The sequence below is a fragment of the Petaurus breviceps genome, unplaced genomic scaffold (genome assembly GCF_028583685.1).
Source record: "Petaurus breviceps papuanus isolate PSGF00001 unplaced genomic scaffold, PetGlider_PUasm1.0 98, whole genome shotgun sequence".
NCBI classification, from domain to species: Eukaryota; Metazoa; Chordata; class Mammalia; order Diprotodontia; family Petauridae; genus Petaurus; species Petaurus breviceps.
Genome location: NW_027187460.1, coordinates 43,800,561 through 43,827,287, shown reverse-complemented (window position 1 = coordinate 43,827,287; position 26,727 = coordinate 43,800,561). Strand labels below are relative to the sequence as shown.

The window sequence follows — 26,727 nt, the reverse complement described above, 5'->3', positions numbered from 1 at the left end:
TCATCCAATAACTACATAGTTTTATAATATAAACTCCTTTGCAAAATATTTTAGAGAAGGATAATGGAAGATCTCTATCAACATTGGCTCATAAAACAAAGATAGTCAGTGAAGGATAAAACCAATATAAAGGAAAGTATAGCAGAAAATAAATAAAGCTTTTATGGAGGACATTTAAGCATGAAAATGAAAGGAAGACAAAGAAAAAATAAATATTTTATAACAAACATTATTCATTAATAAGTACAGTAGAAGCACCACTGTTCAGTATGATATGTGTCTATATAGGAGGAATATACAGTATATGTTGGCAGGTTAAACCCAGAATTGAATAGAAGGGGGGAAGACTTATTTTTAAGAAATCCAATGATCATGATTTCAGAAAAATATCTTTTAAAAATATTTTCCATGTATTACTAAATTATTTTCCTTATGTAAAGAAAAAGTGATGGATACTCTACATCATTGGGTATGTCCCTTCTATTGATGTTATCAGAGGGTATGGAATTCACATAGATTGGGTAGTTATGGATGGGTTGTTTGCTGCATCATTAAATGAAACATTTGAATCAATGAAATTATAGATTCAGTTGAGTAATTTGATTCTTTTATGGATTATTAAATTTTACTTCCTGAGATTGTGAAATTAAAGATTTTTCTTCCATATTTGTTGTGAAATATATTTATTTATTTTAAAAATACCTTCTTTTTTATAAGGTTAATTAAGTTTTGTTGATTTTATTATTCTTTCCAAATATTAAATTTTGCCTATGTTTGTCATTTCTATAGCTTTTGCAAAGCTGATATTCTCAACCAAAGTACATGTAAAAACACTTGCCTCTATTAAATCTTATCTTACTAGTTTCTCGTCATCATTCCAATCTGGTTTATCCTTTTTGAATCCTCCTTATATCAGATAGAATATGTTATGCCCCCAATCCTTAGTCATTGAGACAACTCACAAAAATGTGATTGGTATCTTGAAACTTGGGTCATTGATAGAGTCCATAAATGCTCTATTGAAGAATGTTCTCCCAAGTATTTCATAGGTTTGGTTTATCAACTAACTCTTTTTATCAAGGTCATTTTTAATTCATGGGATCCTGTTTATTAATGGATTTCTTAAATTGTAGCAGCCAGAGCAGAACATATTATTCCAGACATCAGCATTACTATGTTCTGTCTGTTTGAGCACTGTAGAATAGCTTTTATATTAGATGACTTTTAATGGCTCCATTAATTTATGATTTCACAAGCTTTGGTGGCCATGGGTTATTACTAATGTCAGATTTGATTTGGTCACTAGGTGGCACCATGAGGTGACTTCATTGTGAACTCTATTTACCATGTGATCCTGTAGTACTGTCATCTACTCCAAGAAATGAGAATGAGAATATTGAAAAAAAAATGGCACAATTCTGGACTATAAGCAGCAATGCCCCTATCATGTTTTGGATTCTATCTGTTAAGCTGGAAGCTCTGAATAAGACTTCCTAATGCTATGGAAAAGCAACCTTTTAATAACTTACCCAGTAAATCTGTATTTGGTGAGGGATCATGTATTAAGGCTCCATATGGCATTGTTAGATGGTGATTAATAACATAGATCAGAATTAGTACCCCTGAAATACCATAATATGTTATTCTAGGAAAAGTAATAAACTAAACTACAACAATTGGATTATAATATGATTATAGGAATTCAATGGATGCAAAACTTTTAGAAGTACTTTATAATAACAGATAAAAACAACAATAACATTGCATGCACCACCATACCCCAACATATAAAAGTGTTCGAACCCATTTGCTGATGCTTCATTAACATGTATAAGGTTCTTTGCCCTCAAAATATTATTGATATCTCATGTCTTTTTAGCACCTTTATATTTCCTAATACATTCTTCCCCCTTACAGAGAACTAAATAAAATGAAAATTAAGTAAAAATAGCTAAAACATCATTCAAATACAACAGGATATGCTGTGTTCCACTCCCAGATCTGTGTCCCTTTGTAAAGTAGAGAGGGACTGGGGTGGGGCACTCTCATATCTTTTCTTAGGAGCAAAGCTTGGTCATTATTATTGTGCATTAGGTTAATTTATTTTTTTACAATGTTCTTGACCAAATCAAGCCTCTAGTAGTTTTAATTTCTCTTTCAGGAATGTCTTCTTAGTGATGTTTTGCTCTTTTTGGGGGTGGGAAGTCTCCCAGAATGCTTCAACTTTGGGTTTCAAAATCATGCCTACTCTACTTGTCTATTCTCTAGAATTTTTCAGCAATGTTCCATCTGGCATGTAACAAGATTAGCTGTGAGATTCAGTACAGCCCTACTTCCTTTTCTCCTAATGAATTAAGCAATGCTCTCTATTGCTCTTTGAAGCTTATGGAAAGACAATAGTTTCATGACTGACCTCCCTTTTATTTGAAACATCTTTTTTCCCGTGCAGAAATCCTCCTGCCCCCCAATCTACAACTTACTTTTACCACAACTTCCACAGCAGCTTCCCTGGGGAAGCTGATTCTTCTTTTGAAACTTGATTGACTCCAATTTCTCTGATGTATCTTTCTGTTCTCTTCATAAAAAACAAACAAACAAAAACCAAGCCACATGGGCTAGGGACCATTTAGTCTTGGTGGATGCTCAACACTATGTAAGCCCTGATGACTTACTGACCAGATAAATTTCCAGATGGAGATGAGGGAAACTTGATCCAGAGTCACTGATCTCTATCTATCTATCTATCTATCTATCTATCTATCTATCTATCTATCTATCTATCTATCTATCTATCATCTATCTATCTATCTATCTCTCTATACTCTATCATCTATCTATGTGAATATACACAGAAATCCATATCTATCTACTTGTGGCATATCCTTTCTATCTTAAGGTAAAGTAAAATCTCTCCTTTGTTACATATTCAGCCATTCAAAAGTGCATCATTTCATCTCAACGTTGAAACTTAACTAAGAAAAAGCTGCTTCCAGAATGGTGCCTACAATAAAGCTTCCTTCTCTGTAAAATAAGCAGGTTGGATTAGATAGGGGTTAATAACCTGTAGTCAGTGCTTTTAAACATATACATATATAAATACATACATACACACATATATAGTGATAAATATATTTTAATATATTTTGTTTCCTTTGTAATTCTTTGCATTTTATTTTATGCATTGAAAAATATTTTTCTTAGATGGGGTTGATAGGCTTCAGTAGATTGCAAAAGGGTCCCTGATATGGAAAAAAAATGTTAATAATTCCTACACCAACTAGTATTTGAGGCATCTTCCAGCTTCATCTATGACCCTGTGAAATTACTCTTCCACAATGAAATGGATATCACCCAGTCATGAGAAAAATAATTCATTTAAAAAAAAAGTTTTGCCATCTTGTAGTGCATTACTAAAAAGTTTAATTAGAGAAGACAAAATCTCTCATTATAGAGAAAAAAAGGAATTAATTTCAGTCAACTTTCTTATAGCTACTGTTTGATCTGTCCCTTTTTATTGCTGACCCACTGTACTCTGGATGTAGGAAAGCAGGGGATAATTGATAAAGTTTATAAGTTACTTAATACATAGCCAAATAAAGGCATTATGATGGAGAAGCAACACAATTTCCCCCCTTCTTAATACATTCTTTTGAAAAAGTTGCAGGCAATCCAATTTAGAACTAAGACAGAGATAAACTTAACATCTTTGGTAACCTCGCAACTATATCATAAGGTTGTGATATAACAGGTGAGAAAATATTCTTAAGTTGATATTTAATGTAAATCTTTTCAAATAGAGAATTATTAATTGCCATCATTTTAAGCTGATTGCTACCAACTGAGCTTTCAAGAGATGCAGACTTTTGTTTTTGTCTTTCATACATCTTGTTCATCTTTCTTTTTTTTTTCAAAGAAGATCAATACATCACAATATTGGAGTCAGGGTATAATGTGCTTGCTTGTGAATGATTACTCCATTATACTCAGCAGGTATTATATTTGACATTTGAACTACATTGCCAAGCCATCAGAGTTGAACTATTGGATATAAAGTTGAATGCTTGGTAGCCCACCTCTAGAGAGGCCCTCAGTGTCCAGTATTATTTCTGTACAGGTAATCTTCAGTATTTGACTGAGGCAATTCAAATGTAGCATTGTAGTTTTCTGGTATGGCACTTGGATAGACTGTCCAGGTTTTAAAGGCATAGATAGAATAGTAAGCAAGGATAGATATGTAGATATTTAGTTTGGAATGCAGCCTAATACCTCTTAACTCTCACACTTTCTTTCAGAGTCTCCCAAATATTGAACTAACTCTCGAAATACATGCATCATTCTCATCCTCTATATTAATTATCCACATAGATATGTCTCACAACATAAAATACCCTGTTTTCTGGAAGCCTTCACTAAATAAAATAGAAGAAATAAAACTAATCCTAGTATAAAAATTAGATTATTAGAACCTGAAGAATTCCAGTCCTATACAAATGAGAAAAGTAAACACTGAGTAATATATCTAAAAGGTTCAGAAATAAAGCCAAGAGATGATAGGGAGAAAATTGGCATAGGGGAGGAAATGGGTTGTCAAAATTTCTTTCTGATGTGCTTTTGAAAAAGTTGTGTTCTTTAAAATACATTAATTTGTGAGTTGATCTTTTCAGCTAATTATAACAAATCTTACTATTATAGTTTTTGATAAGACAGAAATGATAATTAACTATTCCAGAGTTTTATTTATCTTCAGAGTTTTAACCTCTCATCCTTATTTGTCCTAGAATTCACTTAATTTCTCAGTTCAATTAAACAAAATTATTTATGTCTTTTTATTTGTCTTTCTAATAGTTGTACAGGGCAAAGAACTTAACCTTAATTAACATTTTAAAGATAGCATATGTGTATCTGGCATTAACATTTGGAATATAATTCTTTCTGGGGTTTATTTATTTATTTATTACTTTGAGAACACAATTGGCTATCAGTGTTACCATATGAAAATGATCTATTTATATTCATCATAAGAAAAAATAGAAGAAAATGTAGAAAATTATCATAAAATCAGAGCAGTTTGAACCTATATGAGACATATTAAGAATCTCTTGAGGGATTTGGTTGTATCAACTTGTAGATGACCAGACTTTGAGAGTTGGGCTTGTGGTAATGTCATCAATTTGAATCTCCATTTTTCAGGTTAAATTATGAGTAATGTTTCAAATTATTTTACTAGCACTCAAGAATTTGAACTTTCTGCCTGATTAGGATTAGAAAAAAAAGATATACCCTTCATATTACACATGAAATCCTTCCAAGAATATCTTATGTTAGTTTTCTTGGCTGCAACAAAACCACTTTACTATGGGTTCAAGGATTTATAAAAGCAAAAGAAAATATTGATCAGAAACTTCCATAAGAGTCTCTTGATAAGGGAACTTCAGGGAGCCAAGATGGTGAAGCAAGCAGTAAATTGCTGTAACACACTCATATTCACTTTCAAACATACATAAAATAGCACCCCCACATGAATCCTGGACCAACAGAACCAGCAAAAAGACAAAGTGAAACAACCGTCTAGCCCAAGAAACTTGGAAGATTAGAAAGAAAGTCTCACTCTGGTAAAAGGCTGGCAAAATCAAGGACAGGAATCATCCTAGCAAGCCATCAGCAAGCTCCATCTCAGCAAATGAGCAGGAGATAATGATCCATAGTGTGGTGTTACAGGCAAATTCCAACACCAGGACCCACTACATACCTCAGCATAGCAAACTCCAGCAGGCAGACCACCCCATGCTTCAGCATAGCCATGGGAAAACAGGCAGCCTCTACCAGCCAGACTTCCACATGCCTCAGTGTAGCCCTGGGAAAATGCAGAAAAAAACCACCAGTCTCAGCATATGCCATACACCAGCACTAGAATCCTGTTTCAACACCAGGTATGTTGCCAGACCCCTACAGCCTCCCGCAGCATTAACCACCCCCTAACTCACCCACTCAGCACAGCACCATACACAAGGCTTCCCTGTGGACTTCAGGACAGCATCAGCGTAGTACCAGTTAAACAGCCAGAGCTAGCAGACACTGGCAAAAGAAGCCTGAGATAGTGTTCCTTCCACCCTGGGAGCAGAGTTCAAATTTAAAAGAAAGGAAAAAGAACAATAAAAGAGGAGCAAAAAACAATAAAAAGGAATCTGACCTTAGAAAGTTATTATGTTATTATGGAAGATCAAGACACAAACTCAGAAAAGTACAACAACATCACAACATCTATGGGAAAAGCCCCAAGGAAAACCAGTAGCTGTCTCAAGTTTAGAAAGAACTCATGGAAGAAGCTCAAAAAGGAACTAAGGAACCATATGAAGAGGTAGGAGAAAAATTGGGAAAAGAAATGAGAATGGAGAATGATACAAGAGAATTATAAAAAAAAAGGAGTCAGCTGGGGAAAAGAAAACGAATGTTTAAAATTAGAATTGGACAAACAGGAAAGGAAGTACAAAAGCTAACTGAGAAAAACAAACCTTTTAGAGTTGGAATTGAGCAAATGGAAGCCAATAATTCTTTAAGATGTCAAAATTCAAGCAAATCAGTTTAAAAGAATGAAAAAAATAGAAGAAAATGTAAGATACCTTATTTGAAAAATAACTCTCCTAGAAAATAGACTGGGGAGAGATGTCAGAACCATTAAGTAACCTGAAAACCACAATCAAATGGAGGGCCTGGAGAGCATATTTCAAAAAATTATCAAGGAAAATTGCCTTAATATTCTGGAAGCAGAGGACAAAATAGGTGCTGAAAGAGTCCACCTAATCAGGCAAGAAATCCCAAAACAGTCAAAGATGTGGAGTAAAAGCAGGGATTTGCTTGAGCTCTCCCCCAAATACCTCGAAAATTGGCTTGAAACAAATTCTAGAGCAGCAGAACCTACAAAATGACCAAGTGAAACAAATTCCAGCCCAAGACAACATGGAAGGTTGACAAGAAAGATCAGTTGCACTGGGCTAGAAAGGAGCACAGTCTAGCACAAAATGCACCAAGCACACCTGGAACAGGACTCAGGGGACTGAATCAGTGATAACTATGGAGATCTCTAGATTTTTCAACCCACAAATTCCAAAGACAACTTAGAAGGTCAGTAGGAAAGGTCTGTTGGACTTGGGTGAGAGAGGAGCACAGTCTGGCCCCAGCTCTGCAGGTGCAGCAGCAGTGGTGGCTACTTCTGGGGCTCTCAACCCACAAATGGTGGGTGATTGAGTGGCTGATCAGAAGGGGATTGCTGGGATTTCATTGCTGGCATTGAAGTAGGATTAAAAGATGAAAGAATAGAAGCAGGAAATGGTGTGAGCTCCTGCATCCACCATCTCTAATATCTGTAAAATATGACTCTAAACAAATTTTAGAACTACAGAACCCACAAAGTGACAGAGAGAAACAAATCTCTCACTGAAAGTAGCCTGGCAGACCAACAGGAAGGGTGTAACACACCAAGCTGGGAGCCTATCTCAGTCCTGAATGAGCCACGTGGACCTGGACCAGTGCCCCAGATTGGCCAGAGCAGACTTCAGGAGAGGGAATCACCAGCAGCTGTGGAGGTTTCCAGACTTCTCAAGCCATAAATGCCAAAGACAAGGTAAAAGGTCAGTGGGAAACTCTGTTGGAACTGGGTGATGGAAGAGTAATATCTGGGCCCCTGCCCTGGAGCAAGAGGTGGTGGAGGCATGATGTGTGGTTGTCTCCAGAGCTCCTGACCTGCACATCTTAGGGTGACCAAGTGACCAATCAGAGGGTAATTGCTATTGCTTTGACCTGCATGAATATGGATCCCTGTCTTGTGCGGTGGCCCTGGGGTGAGAAATGCCAGTGTGCCAGAGCTTGTGGTGGCTGTAGAGAGGTGCCCTTCTCATAGATCTGACAACATTTGTGAAAACCTGTGCAATTTGAGACAAAACTTACTCTAATCTGGAAGCAGAGTTCTACTATGACAAAGAGCTCAAAAATAAAGTGGTTGTCTGGCAAGAGGAACAATCAGATGAAACACAATCAGAACATTGAATCCATTTCTGGGGACAAAAAGGATCAAAACATGGAACCAGAAGTCAGGAAAGTCAAAACTCCTGCATCAAAAGCTTTCAAGAAAAATATAAACTGGTTAAAGGCCATGGAGATGCTCTGAGTTTGAAAATCAAGTAAGAGAAGTGGAAGAAAAATTGAGAAGAGAAATGAGAATGATGAAAGAACATCATGAAAAGCGAGTCTACAGTCTGACTGAAGAAAATAACACTTTAAAAAATAGACTAACTCAAATGGCAAAAGAGGTACAAAAAGACAAAGAGGAGAAGAATGCCTTAAAAAGCAGAATTGTCAACATCAAAAGGAATTTCAAAAACTCACTGAAGAGAATAATTCCTTCAAAATTAGATTGGAGCAATTGGAAGCTAATGACTTTATGAGAAATCAAGATACTATAAAATAAATCCAAATGACTGAAAAAAATAAAAGGCAATGCGAAATATCTCATTGGAAAAACCACTGACTGGGAAAATAGGTGTCAGAAAAATAATTTTAAAAATAATATTGGACTATCTGAAAGCCATGATCAAAAAAGAGCCTAGAAATCATCTTTCAAGAAATTCTCAAGTAAAATTGCCCTGATACTCAAAAACAAGAGGGCAAAATAGAAATCAAAAGAATTCACTGATCTCGTTCAAAAGATCTTCAAAAGAAAACACCTAGGAACATCATAACCAGATTCCAGAGCTCCCAGGTTATAAGCTTTCAGGAAGAAACAATTTTGAGTATTGTGGAAACACAACCAGCATAACACAAGATCTAGCAGCTTCTACATTAAGGTATTGAAGGGCTTGGAATATGATATTCTAGAAGTCAATGGGACGAGGATTAAAACCAAAAATCATCTAAACAGCAAACCTGATTATAATGCTTCAATGAAATAGAGGACTTTCAAGTAGTCTTGATGAAATAAAAAACAAGCAGAGCTGAAGAGAAAGTTTGCCTTTCAAATGCAAGAAGCAAGAGAAGGTGAACAAGAAAAAGAAATCTTAAGGAACTTATTAAAATTTAAATATTTACATTCCAACATGGAAAAATGATAGTTGTAACTCATGAGGCTTTTCTCAGTATGAGGATAGTTGAAGGGGATATATATGTGTATATAGATATAAATATATCTATATAGATATATATGTATATATGTAAGGGTGTATGTGTGTATACATACATATGTGAGTGTGGATATATGTGTGTACATGTATACATAGACAGAGGGCACAGGATCAGTGGAATAGGAGGGGATGATATCTAAAAAATAAAATTAAGAGGTAAGAGAGGAATGTAATGAGAGAAGGAGAAAGGGAGATATAGAATAGGGTAAATTATATCCTATAAAAGAAGCAAGATAAAACTATTACAATGGAGGGGAAGAACAAGAAGGTGAAAGGGAATGGGTCAACCATACTGTTATGGGAATGAGAATCTGAAGATTTTCCCTGACTTTTGACCCTTTGCTAGGCTTAAGTGACTCTGAGAATCTTTCCTGATTTGAAAATATATTATGCCCCATAATAGGGTTAATGTGGTAACATAGAGCCTGTGGTGGGAAGCTTGTTTTTCAGGAATGCCCACACCTGGTTACTTTGTGATTGGGCAGTGGGTCAAGAGGGTTGTGGCTTTCTCTGACCCAGGGGAAGGCTATATATACCTTGATGTGAGGTTTTGCTGTGGGGCTCACTTTGAGAAGAGTTGTGTGATTTGACAAGATGAGACTCTGGGCAGCCGTTGAGCCACCCAGCTTTGAAAACCCAGATGTTGGTGCTTCCCTCTCTGGTAACTGACTAGATATGGATGTAATGGTCAGGCAGCTGGAAGCCTGTCTGCTGATGTTTCTCTGTCTGTATTTGTTGTGTGCTTGTAATATCTGTTTGTATTCTCTGAAGTTTGGGATGCTGACCTTTTTCCTCTTAACTAGGTAAATGACATATGTTTGATTAAAGCAAGATTGTTAATCCATTTTGAGTTGCTTCCCTTTAAAAAAACAGATCTAGGAACCTGTGCTAGCAGCCATCCTGGGTATGCTAGGATGTTTGCTGCTGCACATACTATCATTGAATTTGGCTTAAGGAGGGAATAATATACACACTCATTTGGGTATCTTATCCTACAGGAAAGTAGGGGGGAAGCAGGTAAGAGGGGGCATGACAGAAGAGAGGGCAGATTGGGGGAGAGGCTAGTTAGAAGCACACACTTTTGAAAAGGGACAAAGTAGAAAATAGAAGAAGTGGGGGGTGGGATAGGATGGAGGGAAATATAGTCTTTCAAAATATATCTACTGTGGAAACATTTTGCATAACTATACATGTGCAACCTATATTGAATTGCTTATCTTCCCAGTGGGGGTGGATGAGGAAGGAAGAAGAGAAAGAATCTGGAAAACAAAATTTTAAAAACAAATGCTAAAAAAATGTTTTTTACAAGCAACTGGGAAATAAGATATACTGGCACTCGGGTATAGAAATACATCTTACCCTACTAGGAAGTTAGTAGTGATTGGGTAGGATATAAGAGAGATCAGATTGAGGGGGAGAAATATTAAGTAGGTTAGCTATTTTGGGGGTGGGGGGCAGAGGCATAACAGGGAGAAAACGTTTAACTTGAAATCTTGTGGAAATGAATGTTGAAAACAAAAGATAAGTACATTTTAAAAATATTTTTAAAATGGGATGATAAATGAGTGTGATGCAAGAAAATCATGAAAAACTAGCTAACAGCTCAGTAAAGGAGACCCAAAAAATGTTGTAGAAAATAATTCCTTAAAAAATAGTCTAATCAAATGTCAAAAGAGGTACAAAAAGCAAAAAAATAGAATACCTGAAAAAGCAGAGTTGGTCAAATGGAAAAGGAAGTCCAAACGCTCATTGAAGAAAATAATTTCTTAAATATAAAAAGAGAGTGGAATCTAGGTGGCACAGTGAGTGCCAGTCCTGGAGCCAGAAGGACCTGAATTCGGATTCAGCCACAGACACTTAACACACACACACACACACACACACACACACACACACACTCAAACTAGCCATATGACTTTGGGCAAGTTACTTAACCCCAATTGCTCCCCCCTCAAAAAAAAGAAAAAAAAATAGAAGGGAAAAAATGGAAACGAATGACTCCATGAAAATATAAGAAATTATAAAACAAGTAAATGAAAAAAAGAGATGACATTGTGAAATATCTCATTGGGAAAGAAAGATTGATCTAGAAAATAGATACAGGAGAGATAATTTAAAATATTATTGGACTATGGGAATGCCATGACAAAAAAAAGAACCTAGACATCATTTTTCAAAAAATTATCAAAGGAAATTACCCTTATATTCTAGAACTGTAGGGTAAAATAGCAATCGAAAGAGTCTACCAATCACATCTGGGAATACCTATTACCAAACTTCTGGAAATATTGCAGCCAAATTTCAGTGTTCTCAGGTCAAGGAGAAAATATTGCAAGCAGCCACAAAGAAATAATTCAAATATTGTGGAAAATCAATCAGGATACCACAAGATTTAGCAGTTTCTACATTAAGGGATTAGAGAGCATGGAATGTGATATTCTGGAGGTCAAAGGAGTTAGGATTAAAACCAAGTATCACATACCTAACAAAACTGAGTATAATCCTTCAGAGGAAAAGAAATGACATTCAATGAAACAGAGGAATTTCAAGCATTTATGATGAAAAGACCATAGCTGAATAGAAAATTTGACTTTCAAATACAAGACTCAAATGAAGCATAAAAAGGGAAACAGGAAAGAAGAATCATAAGGGACTTTTTAAATTTGAACTGTTTGCATTCCTACATGGAAAGATGATATTTGTAACTCATGAGACATTTCTCAGTATTAGGATAGGTGGAGGGAATGTGTGTGTGTGTGCATTGAATATGAAGGAATGATATGTAAAAAATAAAATTTAGATCTGAGAGTAGAAAGTACTAAAAGAAGGACAAAGGAAGATGTTGAATGATGTAAATTATCTGATATAAAAGAGTCAAGAAAAAGCTTTCACAGTAGAGAAGAGGGGTAAGGTGAGAAGGTATGAGTGGACCTCAATCTTGTCAGATTTGACTTAAAGAAGAAATAACATACACACTCAATTTGGTATGGAAATTTTTCTTACCCTATAGGAAAGTGGGGGGGGGGCAGGTGATAAGAGCAAGGGATGATAGAAGGGAGGGCAGAATAGTGAAGGGGGTAATCAGAAACAAACACTTTTGAGGAGGGACAGAGTCAAAGGAGGTAATAGAACAAGCAAGGGATGAAATAGAATTGAGGGAAATATAGTAAATCTTTAACAACATGACTATTATGGAAGTCTTTTGCATGACTACACATATATAACCTATATTGAATTCCTTGTCTTATCAATGAGGGTGGGTAGGGAGGGTGGAAAGGAGAGAATTTAGAACTCAAAATTCTAAAAAATGAATGTTAATTTTTTTTTTACATGTAACTGGGAAATAAGATCTACAGGCAATGGGATGCAGAAATCTATCTTGCTCTACAGGAACATCGAAGGAGAAGTGGATAAGATAAGGGGGGGTGATAAAAGGGAGGGCAGATTGGGAGAAGGGGCAATTAGAATATAATCCTTTTGGACTGGGGGAAGGAGAGAGACGGGGAGAAATTTTGTAACTCAAAATCTTTTGAAAGTGAATGTTGAAAAACTAAAAAATAAACAAATTAATCAATTAATAAAGTATTCCCACTTCTTCAACTGAACAACAAAAATAAAAAAAAAAACCTAGAATAAAAACTCCAAAGAAATATCAGGTCAAGAAATAAGACCAGGTGGCCAAGTAGCACAGTGAGTAAAAGCACCAGCTCCAGTGTCGGGATAACCTGGTGTTTGAATCCTGGGCTCAGACACTTAGCACCCACCCAGAAACACCTGGCCATGTAACCTTGAGCAAGTTACTTAACCCCAATTGCTTAGGGGCGGCTAGGTGGCTCAGTGAGTAATAGCACCGGCTCCATTGTCGAGAAGATCTGGGGATCAAATCTGGGCTCAGATACTTAGCACCACACCCAGAAATAAGTGGCCGTGTAACCTTGAGCAAGTTACTTAACCCCAATTGCTTAAAAAAAAGAAGACACTGCAAGTAGCTAGAAAGAAATAATTCAAATATTGACTAACCAAAATCGGAATTACATAGTAATTAGCTGCTGCAACATTAAAAGATCAGAGGTCATGAACCATTATATTTGGGAAAGTAAAAGAGCTAGACCTACAAGCAAGAATCACATACCTGGCAAAATTAAGAATTATCCTTCTGGGCAGGAGGAATGGTCATTCAATGAAATAAAAGGATTTCAAGTTTTCATAAGGAGAATACCAGAATTGAAGAAAAAAAAATGATCTATAATATGAAGATAAAAGAAAAGCCTAAAAAGGTAAAATGGGAAAAGAAAACATAAGGGATTAAATGGAGCTAAACAATTTGAAACGTATATCCCAAGATATTGGTAATTCCTATGAATTGTACCATTAATAGTACAGCTAGAAAGGAAATACATAGACAGAGGGTACAGGTGTGAGGTGAATTTGAGGGAATGGCAGAAATAATTAAGGGATGAGAAAGAGGAATACACTGGGTGAAGAAGGAAGGGAGAGTGAGAATGGGGTATATCATTTATGATAAATTGGTGCAAAAACCCCATTACAGTGGAGGAAAAGAGGGGAGCATGGGCGATGGGCATTACTTTAACCTTACTCATCACTATTTTCTCAAAGAGGGAATAATATACAATGTTGATTTAATATAGCAAAGTATTTTACTGACAGGAAAGTAGAAGGGGAACAAATTAAGTGAAGGGAGGGGCACTGACATAAGAGAGGGTAGAAAGGGGGAAGTGATAGACAGAAGCACAACACTGTCAAGGAGGACAAACAGGAGGGACAATATGATGGAGGGAAATACATATTAGTGGGGAAATACAGTTAGTGATCATAACCGTGAATGTGAATGGGAAGAATTTTCCCACAAAATGGAAGTGAATAGCAGAGTGAATCATCAGCCAGAATCATCCTCAAATACATAGAGAACTGAGTAACATTTTTTTAATATCTTAGAGTTACATATTTTCTCCCTGTTTTCCCCCTACCCACCGCCCCATAATAGCAGTCCCACAAGATATCCCCTCCTCCAATCTGCTCTCTCCCATATCTTTTTCCCATACCCCTTTTGACTTTTCCAGTAGGGCATGGTGGGTCTCTATGCCCCAGTGCCTGTATATCTTATTTCCCAATTAAATGTAAAATAGTATTAATAATAATAGGATATATATATATATATATACACACACATATATATTCACACACACGCATACATACATATATACACATATATATGTATGTATATATATATATAAACATTTTATTTCAAAACTTTGAATTCAAGATTCATTCACTTCCTCCCTTGTAATCCACCCTTACTGGGAAGATAAGCAGTTCAGGATAGGTAATACATGTGTAGCTAATGCAAAATATTAACATCGTAGATATATTGTAAAAGACTCTATATTTCCCTTCCTCCTACCTCCTATCCCACCTCTCACTTGTTCTATTCTCTACTTTGATACCATTCCTTTTCAAAAGTGGGTGCTTCCAACTTCCATCCCCCCCAGCCTGCCCTCCCTTCCATCAGCCCCCCTCTCATGCCCTCCCCCCCTGCTCTCCTGTAGGTTGAGATACCCTATTTAGTGTGCATGACATTCCCTCCTTGAGCCAAATTCAATGAAAATAAGGTTGACCCATTCCGTTTTGCCTTCCTATTCTTCCCCTCCATTGTAACCATTTTCTCTTGCATCTTCTATATAACACAATTTACCCCCATTCTGTCTCTCCTCATCTCCTCTCATTATATTCCTTTCTCATTGCTTAGTTTCACCTTTTAAGTATCATCCCTTCCTATTAAATTGGTCCAGTGCCCTCTATCTATGTATACCTGTAAACATATATACCTGTAAGCATACATACAAACATATAAACATAAACACAATACATACATATATTCATATGCCCATAGAAACTAAAACATATATGTATAGATATAGATATATCTATAAATCTATATATCTATAGATAGATAGATATTTCTATTCCCTCCAACTATTTTCATACTGAGAAAAGTTTCATTAGTTACAATTATTGTTTTTCCATGTAGGAATGTTAATAGTTCAACTCTGAAAAGGTCCTTAGGATTTCTTTTCCCTGTTTACCTTCTCCTGCTTTTCTCCCTTCTTGTATTTGAATGTCAAATTTTCTATTCAACTCTGGTTTTTTCAGCAAGAATACTTGAAAGTCCTCTATTACATCGAAGGACAATATTTTTCCCTGAAAGATGATATTCAGTTTTGCTGGGTAGGTGATTCTTTGTTTTAATCCCAGCTCCTTTGACCTCTAGAATATCACATTCCAAGCCCTTCGATCACTCAGGGTAGAAGCTGCCAGATACAGGTATCCTGATTGTGTTTCCACAATATTCAAATTGTTTCATCCTGGCTGCTTATAATATTCTCTCCTTAATCTGGGAGTTTTGGAACCTAGATATAATATTACTTGGAGTTTTCTTTTTGGGATCTTTTTCAGGAGGTGATCAGTGGATTCTTTCAACCTCTATTTTGCCCTCTGGTTCTAAAACATCAGGGCAGTTTTCCTTGAGAATTTCTTGGAAGATTTCTAGGTTCTTTCTTTGATCATGGCTTTCAGGTAGTCCAATAATTTTTAAATTATCTCTCCTGGATCTATTTTCCAGGTCAGTGGTTTTTCCAATGAGGTATTTCACATTGTCTTCTATTCTTTCATTTGTTTGGATCTGTTCAACAACATTTTGATTTCTCATAAAGTTATTAGCTTCCATTTGCTCCAACCTAATTCTGAAGCAATGATTCTCCTCAGAGAGCTTTTGAGAATCTTTTTCCATCTGGCAAATTCAGGTTTTTAAGGCATTCTTCTCCTCATTGCCTTTTTGAGCCTCTTTTGCCATTTGAGTTATTCTATTTTTAAAGGTGTTATTTTCCACAGTCAGACTGTTGACTTTCATTTCATACTTTTCTTGCCTTGTTCTCATTTCTCTTCCTAAGTTTTCCTCCACTCTTCTTATCTGCTTCTTAAGGTCCTCTATGGCCCGTAACCAGCTCATATTATGAGTTTAATCTTTTGGTGCAGGAATTTTGACTTCACTGTCTTCCTCCTGTTCCATGCTTTGCTCCTTTTTGTCCGTAAAATAGGAGTCTAATGTTGGAATCTTCTGTTTGCTTTGTTTCCTTTGACTGGTCGTGTTGGCACTCAATTACTTGACTTTTGGGCTTTTTGCCACAGTAGGACTCTGCCACCAGACACGGGAGCTTTGTACTAAATGCTGGGGTTTTTTTAGCTGCTGGAGGTATTAGTTGGGTGCCCTTGCTGAAGCCTCCATACACTCTGGCAAGCTGGACATACACCTGAGGATCTCCACCCTACACTGCAATCGAGATCCAAGCAGGTTAAAGCAAGAGCAATTATCCCTCATAGTGGTCGCTTGGTCCCCCTGCACTCTGTAGGCCAGGAGCTGAAGCTGCCAAGTGGGGGTGGCTGCACAGCTGTGGCTCCTCAGTGCTTTCTCACCCTGGGGGCAAAAGGCGACGCACTCCCAACTCCTGGGTCCCAAAGTCCGCACTGCAGTGACCTCTCACTTTGTCCTTAGCATCTATGTGTTGTTAATTCTGGAGACAGCCACAGCTGCTGGTGATCTGGAGTCACTTAGGCTGGTGGCTGCTCAGGCCTGCCCTGGGGCTAAAACCTCCGACTCCTGCAGGCCTTGGATTGGCTCCCAGAGCTTTGTGCTGGCCAATTTCTGCCGGCCTGCCGAGCTGTCCTTAGTAGTAGGTTAGCTTCTCTGTGTCATTTTGTGGGTTCTTCAGGTCCAAAGTTTGTTCAGAGTCCCCTTTTACATGAATTGGGAAAGGTGGAAACCTGAGTAACATTTATAAGAATAAAAGCCATTACCCAATTTAAAAATGGTGAAAAGTGGGGCGGCCAGGTAGCACCGGCTCCAGTGTCGGGATGACCTGAGGATCAAATCTGGGCTCAGACACTTAGCAGCCACCCAGAAACACCTGGCCATGTAACCTTCAGCAAGTTACTTAACTCCAATTGCTTAGGGGTGATCAGGTGGCTCAGCAAGTAAGAGCACCAGCTCCAGTTTTGGGATGACCCGGGGATCAAATCCGGGCTCAGATACTTAGCACCACACCCATAAATAACTGGTCATGTAACCTTGAGCAAGTTACTTAACCCTAATTGCTTTAAAAAATGGTGAAAAGATATGCACTTTCAGTTTTCAGATGAAGAAACCAAAGACATCTATAGGCATATCAAGGATATCTATAGGTACATCAAGAAGAATTCTAAATCACTTTTGATTAGATAAATGTAAATTAAAACAACTCTGAGGTACCACCTCACACCCATCAGATGTAGCTAATATCTCAAAAAAAAAAGGAAAATGATAAATGTTGGATGTGGGAAAATTGGGACACTAATTCCTTGTTGGTGGAGTTGTGGACTGATCCAACCATTCTTGAAAGCAATTTGGAACTATGACCAAAGGACAATCTAAATGTGCATATTTGTTGATCCAGCAATACCACTACTATATCTGTATCCAAAAGAGACAGAAAAGGGGAAAAAAAGTTCTACATGTACAAAATTTTAATAGCAACCCCTTTCCTGGTCACAAAATATTGGAAATTGAGGGAAGACAAATCAATTAGGGAATGCCTGGACAATTTGGTATATGAATGTCATGGGATACTAATGAACAGGCAGATTTCAGAAAAAAACTTAGAAAGATTTATATGAAGTGATGCAAAGTGAAATGAGTAGAACTAGGAAAACTTTGTACACGGTATCAGCAACATTGTGTGATGATGAGCTATGAATGATTCAGTTTCTTCTCAGCCACACAATAATCTAAGATGAGGAGAAAAGAATCAGGAAGGTAAATGTTATCTACATCCAGATAAAGAATTGATGGGTTCTGAATACTAATCAAAGTATGAACTTTTCATTTATTTTATTCTTTTTCATGTTTTCCCCTTTTCTTCTGTTCCTTTGTTCCAAATTGTGACTAATATGGAAATATGTTTTACATGATAGCATATGTATAACCTATATCAAATTACCTACCATTTTCAGGAGAGGGGAGGAGAAGGTGGGAGGGAGAAAAAATTGAAACCAAAATCTTATGAAAATGAATGCTAAAATTATCTTGATATGTAATTGGGAAATATAAAATATTATTAAAAACTCTCTTGTCACATAAACTATTGTGGCATGTTTTTAAACTTATGCTACTCATAGTCTCTCTAAAAATTAGTAAGCCCTTACATATCAGGATAGCATTATCTAAAATAAAATGCCTAGAAACACAAGAGATGACAACTCCCTTCTTCCCCACTCCACCCCCAGTGGATTCTCACCTGGCCAGTCAACTTCTTGGCTATTGTACTCTGTTCTGCATTTTTAGATTGAAAGTGGTATGCTTGGGGCGGCCAGGTAGCACAGCGAGTAAGAGCACCCACTCCAGTGGGTGACCTGGGGATTGAATCCCGGTCTCAGACACTTAGCACCCACCCAGAAAGAACCTGGCCATGTAACCTTGAGCAAGTTACTTAACCCCAATTGCTTTAAAAAAAAGTGGTATCCTGGAGTCACCTTGATAGCAGATCATAAAATTTTCATTGAGACTGTTTACTCCAAAGAAATCAGCAAATGTTATGTCAGAACCTTTTCCCCATGGCTGTCTAAACTTAAGAAAGTTATAAAGAATATATTAATTCTGATTAAATTTGAAAATATGCCGTTTGGAGAACCAGTAGTTAAAGACTTACCAGCATTCCTCAAAGATACAGATGAAGAAGACAGAAATGAGATCTGATTGTAAATGTATATAATTTAAAGTATTGTATAAGAAACTAGAGGATAGTTGGGTAGCTCAGTGGAAAGAGAGCTGGACTTAGAGTTAGTCTAGACCTGAGTTCAAATCTTGTCTCAGACATTTACAAGCTGTGTGTCCAAGCATGTCACCCAACCTCTGCTTGACTGAATCTACTGGAAATGAAATGGCAAACTACCCTCAGTATCTTTGCCAATAAAATTCCATGGCATGCTATGTTCCATGGGGACTTGACTGAACAACAACAATAACTTAAGAAACTAGAGTGTTTAATTTGTAGAAAGATAGATTAAAGAGAGATGTGGTCTTTGTTTTTAAGTATTTGAAGAAATGTTATGCGGATGACATTTTGTGAAAAAATGGATAAAACTTATTCTTCTTGACTCTAGAGATCAGAACTAGGGACTAATCCATATTAGTTCTAATAGGCATAATTTCAGATGAATATAAAGAAATATTTACTAAAAAATCAACTGTTTAAAAATGAAATAATCTCTCGCACGATAGTTTTTGCTGGAACTCTTTAACTGGAGACTATATGATCACCTGCCAGAGACAGCAGGAATTCATACTGCAGGTAGGCCTTGGAGTGGTTGACCTCTAAGGTGCCTTTCAACTTTGGGCATCAAAAATTCCATAATTTCATGCCAGGCAATTCCTGGCTGTCATCTCATTCCTTCTCAGAGGTGCAAAGCACACAATCTGAAGGTTATTTTTCAGCAGCTACATTCCCCATAATTGAAAAATATTTAACAAAATAAATGACTTGTCCAGTATCATAAAAAAAAAGTTTCCAAAGAGGAATTTGAACCTATATCTTCCTGATTCCAAGTCCAGTATCTTCATAACTATACCATGATTGCCTTCAATAAGAAATCAATGCTGCAGCCAATCATGCTTTCAAAAAATCCCCTTCTACTTCTACAATTAGAAAGATATTTGATTTAACTCCTCTTTCAAAATTGGATTACTCCTGGAGAGGTCAGTCCTCTCTTCTCACATGACCAGAAGACTAAAGGCCACCCACATTGGAAGAAAGAAGTTCCTATACATTTTTGTGAATGAGAGGACCTCATAATTGAGTCTTGATAACTGTCATTAATATCTGGTTCATTGTTCTTGCACCATTTCCCATAAGACCATGTAGATGTGTTTGGTGTGCTTGGCTTGGATGGGATCCACAGGGCAAAGAGCTGCATTACATAGAGCCTGAAAGAACATTTACCTAGAATCAATTGGCAAATAAATATAGAAAAAAAACTTACAACTTCTGTATGCTGTGGGGTAAGAATATCTATCCTGAAAAATCAGAGATCTTGGATTCCAAATCTCCCTCATCTTTTCAAGCAATGAACATCTATCTCATGGAGTTGCATATCTGGTCCCTAAATGACAGCATGATCTCAAATTTCCACAATACTTTCTAGACAAAAAGCTTCTGTGTGAGGTATTATAAGCATCGTTCCTATTTTATATTTGAGAAGACTAAGGCTCAGAGAGGATGTGACTTGTTCAGGGTCACATAGTACATTTCTGATGGGGACTGTAGATAACATATCTATAAGTCCAGTTCTTTACCAATTATTACAAGTATCCCATTGGGAAACTATGACTAGGTTTAGAAAAACTTCCCTACATTAAGGAAGTAATTACAATGCTTTCAAGGTGGTATTTCATTAATAACTTGTGTTACTTTGCAGGAATGGTTCCTCATGCATGGAACAACTTCCTCCTTATTCCTGCCCCTCAGAATAGAAAGCTTTCTTTAAGCCACCTCCTATTGGAAGCCATTCTTGATACTCCTACGTGTTGATGCTTTTCCCTCATAAAAATAACACTATATATCTTCTATGTCTTACATACTCCCAGTAAATATAAGCTTCTTGAGGGGAGGGATTGTTTTTTAATTTTGTCTTTGTACCCTCAGCATTGAGCCCACTGCCTGACCCATAGCCGATACCAAATTATGCTCTTTGGATTGGGTAACAGGGCTCAGAGAGGCTTCAACTCACACTTTTCCCTTTCCACAGAGAACAAATTTTACACCTCCTGCTTTCCCAAGCCCTATTAATGAGTCACCATCTATCAAGGGGAAAACACCTTTTACTTTGTTTCTGCCCCACGTTTGGTTGACATCCAGGTAATCCATGATTACTCTCCTATTGGCTTCAATCTCTTTTGGCCACTATTATACTGTGCTTTCTGGAAACTAGTTCAATTACTAATAAACTCATCCTCATTCTTTATGTCTTCCTCTTACAATCACAGTATCTTATCTCTGTTCAGAATACACTTCATCTCTTACTTCCCTGTCTGAGTCAATTCCTTTCTCTCCCCCTAACCTTACCTGCATGGGCAGCTAGGTGGTGCAGCAGGTGGAACACAAGACTTGGACTTAGGAAGATGTGAGCTCAAATGTGATATCAGACACTATCTGTGTGACCATGGGCAAATCACTTAAGGCTGTTTCCCTCAGTTTCCTCATCTATAAAATGAGCTGGAGAAGAAAATGGCAAACCATTCCAGTATCTTTGCCAAGAAAACCCAAAATAGGGTCAGCAAGAATAAACCATAACTGAAAAGCCACTCAACAACAACAAACTTCTGCAAAAGAGAAAGAAGGAGAAATTGGATTATTCCTTACTCTTCATTGACATTTACGTCTCTTCTCTCTTTTTTAGGTTCAGCCCCTCTGTCTTTATCATCTAATTCAAATCCTTGTTTCTTTAATACTACCCTCTTCATTTTCTCCAGGATTTCAGTCTTCGATATTTTGAAGGTATCCTCTAATTAAAATTTCTATCCTTGCCATTTTTCCCCTCTACCCCCACCACCAAACCTTTTCTTCATCCTTTCTTTTTATCCTGAAGTCTCTTCAGCTTTCTCCTTTTCATAGTTGGGCCTCTTTTTTCTTTGTCCAAATTATGATCCTCACAGTTAAATGTTTCAGCACTAGCTCTGCTACTTGCTACCTGTGTCATCTTCAATAAATCCCTTAACCTCTCTAAACTTCAGTTTCTTCATTTGTAAAATGGAAGGTGGAAGGTGGAATTGGACTATGTCATCCATAAGATCCTTCTGGCTCTAAATGCTATGTTACTGTGATATTTTCTTCACCTCACTCTAGGAGAATGTGAATAAAACAGGGAAATGGAAAAAAAGAAAGAGGAATACTCTTTTCAATCCATTAGTTTCTTTGGTCTCCTTCTGACCCCTCCTACTCCTTCCCTTCCCCCACCCACCTCTTCCCTTTCCTTTACTATCAGTATAGTATGATATTCATGGAATTTCATGCTGGTGCTGAGCTATATAATATATTCTCTAAATGTGAAAGGTCTCTTGTATTTATGAGCAAAGTATTAATTTTGAAAACTATGATTTTTTTCTTTAGAATGCAGTATGTGTACTGCTGAGTAATGGTAGTTTACAGATAAGCTAGTTATATATATTGTAAATGATCACATCTATTCCAACTGCTGCACACCATCTGTTTATTTAAATATTAGGACTTCTGCACAGTTGAAACATCTGTGCCCAGATATATATTTTTATACAGTTCTGGGAAAATGCTGACAAAAATGGAAAATAAAGAGAAGCCAGTGAAATTTCAAATTACATTAGTACATCAAATTCATGTAAATTCAACTTTCACTTTTCTAAATACATCTGCTGGCTTTGATGTAATTCTAGAACTCATCAAAATCCTAGTAACAATACAACATTTAAAAATTGATTAAATAACCTAAAGGCTTAAAGTTAAAAAATTTGTCCTTAAGTAAAATTTATGATTGACAGTGGCTTTTGTTTAAATGTAACATTACTATGACACAAACAACACAAATTATTCATTCCTTCATGACAACATTTCAATGTGAATTCATGGGTGTACATAAAACTTTCATGGACATAGATTGCAACATATTTTTTTTGACAATAGAATGTCTTCAAGAATTGATTGAGTGCAAAGATACCTACTTTGTGCTAACATAATTTAGATGTATATTTAATAAAATAATCCTGTGAGGAAAGCAGTCTATACTAGAAAAAATGTCAGACTTAGGAAAATCTGTGTTTGAATTCCATTCTCTCCACTTGGTAGCCACGTGACTCTGGGGAAATCACTTAACTTTACTGTTCTTTATTTCCCTTATCTGTGCGCGCACGCTCACACACACACACACAGAAGTATATTTATATATTAGCATTATTCTTTGGGATGATTCAGAGGATTCAATGAGATGAACCATTTCAATTTAAAAGCCTTAAAACACTATATATATATTTCACATTTCACATTTTACTCATCATGAGATGGCAAAAATGTTGTTATTCCCATTTTTTTGTGAGAAAAATGAGGCAAAGTAAAGACTACCAAAATCCCAGAAGCTAATATGATAAATGTAAAATCTGGGACTTGAGCATGAGGTTTTCAAGATCTAATTCTAGTGTTCTTCCTCCCTTTTTTTTTTTACAGTTTTTCTCACTATTAACTCTAAGAGAATTAAAGGAATTAATCAAATTATAATTGTATTAATTATTGTGAAAGCATTTTTCCATTAAAAAAAATAGAGCAAGGAAGCATTATAACATTTGGCACAATACAAGGACTTGGAGAAAAATGACCTTTGCTTTTTCTCACACATATAAAGTGAAAATTGAGGTAGATATCACAACATTTAGGTTAAATAAATTAAAAAATTTCATTGATGAAAATTGCCAGAAGATTCGAAGCACTTAACTATTTGTGTAGACATAGGAGAATCATAGAATCAAAATCACTGACTTTGAGAGTTTCAAGGTACCAAAGTGGACACTCAGTCTGATGTAAATATGAAGGCAATTGTCTTTATAGCATCCCTGACAAGTAGTCATTGAGACTGTACATGAAGAGGGGCAATCTGAGAGAACGCACTCATCATTTCTTTAGTCAGCTTCTTCTGCTTTTGGATAGCTTGAATGCTTATGAAGTCTTTCCTGATATCAAGTCTAAACTTGTCTCTGCAGTTTCCACTCTGTTGCTTCTGCTTCTGCCTTCTAAGGTTAAACAAGTCTAAATTTCTTTTGCCTATGACAGTTTTTCAAATATTTGAAGACATCTAGCATGCGCCTCCTGTGTCTTCTCTTCTTTAGGATAAATATGTTCATTTCTTTCAATTAATCCCCACATGACATAGACTTGTGACCCCTCACCTTACCTTGGAATCTTCCCATCTTAGCAATGTCCTTTTTTAAACTTTGGTGCTCCGAGCAGGAGCACAAAATTCCTAATGCGCTCTCCCTAGGCAGAAAACATGGAGACCTCTTCCTGGAAGCTAGATCCTTTTTAATGCAGCCCAAGTTTATGTTAGTTTTTTGGCTGCCACATGACATTCCTCACTCATAGTGAGATTGCAGTCCACTAAAATTCTCAGATAATTTTTCTGACTATATTTTTTTCTAAATTGCTTTCTTCCCCCAGCATATTGAAATCAATGAAGAAATAAATGAGAAAGATTTATTTCAAGGAAACATGTGGATCTTATATTCTAGCCCTGGCTTGTCTACTCATTGTGTGATCTTGGACAAATCACTTCATTTCTCTAGTGCCAACTATGACACAGTCATTGTGTTGTGTTGGGGAGACAAAGTAAAAAGTAAAAAAAAAAAGACAAAGTAAAAAACGGTCTCTGCTCTCTGGAGATGATTGTGAGGATATACATATATGTAATATATATATACATATATGTATGTGTGTATATGTGTATGTGTGTGTATATATATACATATATACATATATATATACATATATATATATATATAAGCTCCTAGCTATTGTTAAGAATTTAAACCTTCTTAGTTATCTCTGGATTACCACTGAGTATGAGAACTAAATTTTCTGAATCAGCTGGTTGTTTCTTTGTGGAAAATTTCAGTAGGTAAAGATGCCATGGATGGTATATCATTAGGAATAATCTAAATACTTTAGATTACAGGATACTGTTGCTGTCAAAACCAAAATGGCTTTAAATTCAGGGTACTATGAAAACCATGGTTATCAACTGGAAAACAATCTTCTAGAACATTTTGTAAATACTAATGCTTCTGTAGCTTACCCAGCTCTGTATTTTCTTTAAGCAGTACCACAGTTCATCCCAAGAGTGCTTTCTCATACTTTGACACCAGCAGCAGTCCATTTACAAGTAAAATTTTCATCTAGGAGAGTGTTTACTTCAAGGGCAAAGAAAATCATATATGTTGCCAATAGCATTAGGGTAATACTAATTGGTGCTATGATTGAAACTATTTTTTGGAAGTTTGTGAAAAATAGCTGCGCAGATTCTGAAATAGAATGTGGAACCTCAGGAATTTGTATCAGTCCAACTAATTAGTATGATGGAATACCACATTGTATCTGTGGTGAAGATATGAACCACTGGGTGCACCTGTATGGACCAAAACTTATCCTTCAGGTTTACCCATTTCACAACAAATTCCAAGATGATTGGAAAGATTTCTATGGAATGATATCATGTAAAGATATGAGGTATAACATGGATAGTTTTCACTCTAGTCAAGGAATAACAGAAGATAGTGGTATCACAAGCTATATGGAGTTGAATCTGAATGTTGTAAAGGTAGATTTGTATGAAAAAATCTGCAATAATAACAGTAATGTCTCTTTCTCAAAAGCTTGGATCTCTCTGATTAATAGAATGTGGCACAGCAACGAAGGTAAACAAGTTGAACAAGATTACAGGTGGGATAAATGCTACTCTAGGAGAATGGCCATGGCAATTGATATCCAAGGTGTCCATGTCTATGGTTGCTTTATTATCACTCTTGAATTGGTTTTAGCATCAACTCACTGTGTGTAAAATCCTATTTCCAGTCCCCGGTATTGGACAATATTTGATGGAATTTAAAGATGGTCTGTGATATTCTATGGAAGTGGATATAAAGTGCAAAAAATAATTTCTCATCCAAGTTATGATTCTTATACTGAAAACAGTGATGTTTCTCTTATGAAGTTGTAAACCCCACTCATTTTTAATGAAAAAAATAAAACCTGTATGTTTGCCTAATGCAGAAATGATGTTTAAACCCACTCAATAATGCTTTATATCAGGATGGGATGAAAAAAGATGGAACTTCAGATATCTTGAATGAAGTTATGGAACCCATAATAGAACCTTGAATATGGAATAGCCAATATATCTACAATAACATGTTCCATTCTGTCATGGTTTGTGCTGGTTTTCTCAGGCGGAAAATTGATGCCTGTTAGGGGTTACAGTAGTGGGTCCTTTAGTCACTGAGAAAAATTCAGTATGGTGGTTGGTTGGTTGGTGATAAAAGCTGGGGATGTGGACATGCCAAGGCGAAAAGACCTGGAGTTATAAAACACCTGACAGTATTTACAGATTTGATTTACCAACAAAATGCAAACAGGTGATCTTTATGTCTTCCATCATTGAAAATGATCCACAAGTTAACCAAGGGGTGGATTTTCTGCATATTATATTTCATTAGAATAATTCACAGGTTCTTTAATTTTTTTAAATAGTAAATTCAGCTATCTTTTTTCTTTACTCTTCACAGCTCCATGAAAGCTACAGTAACTTTTTTTTTTCTGGATTTTCACTGTAAACACAATGTACCTGAATTTTAAGTGTTACTGATTTGTCTGAAATAAATGCTAAATGTTTTTTGAAGTGTGGAGACTTGTGAATCAAGCCAGAATGATTCATTAGC

The 26,727-nt window shown here is 36.3% G+C and overlaps 1 pseudogene; it reads left to right on the top strand.

Moving 5' to 3' along the window:
- Positions 1 to 24,992: 24,992 nt before the first annotated feature.
- Positions 24,993 to 26,428, top strand: LOC138155706 (transmembrane protease serine 2 pseudogene; annotated as a pseudogene).
- Positions 26,429 to 26,727: the final 299 nt, after the last annotated feature.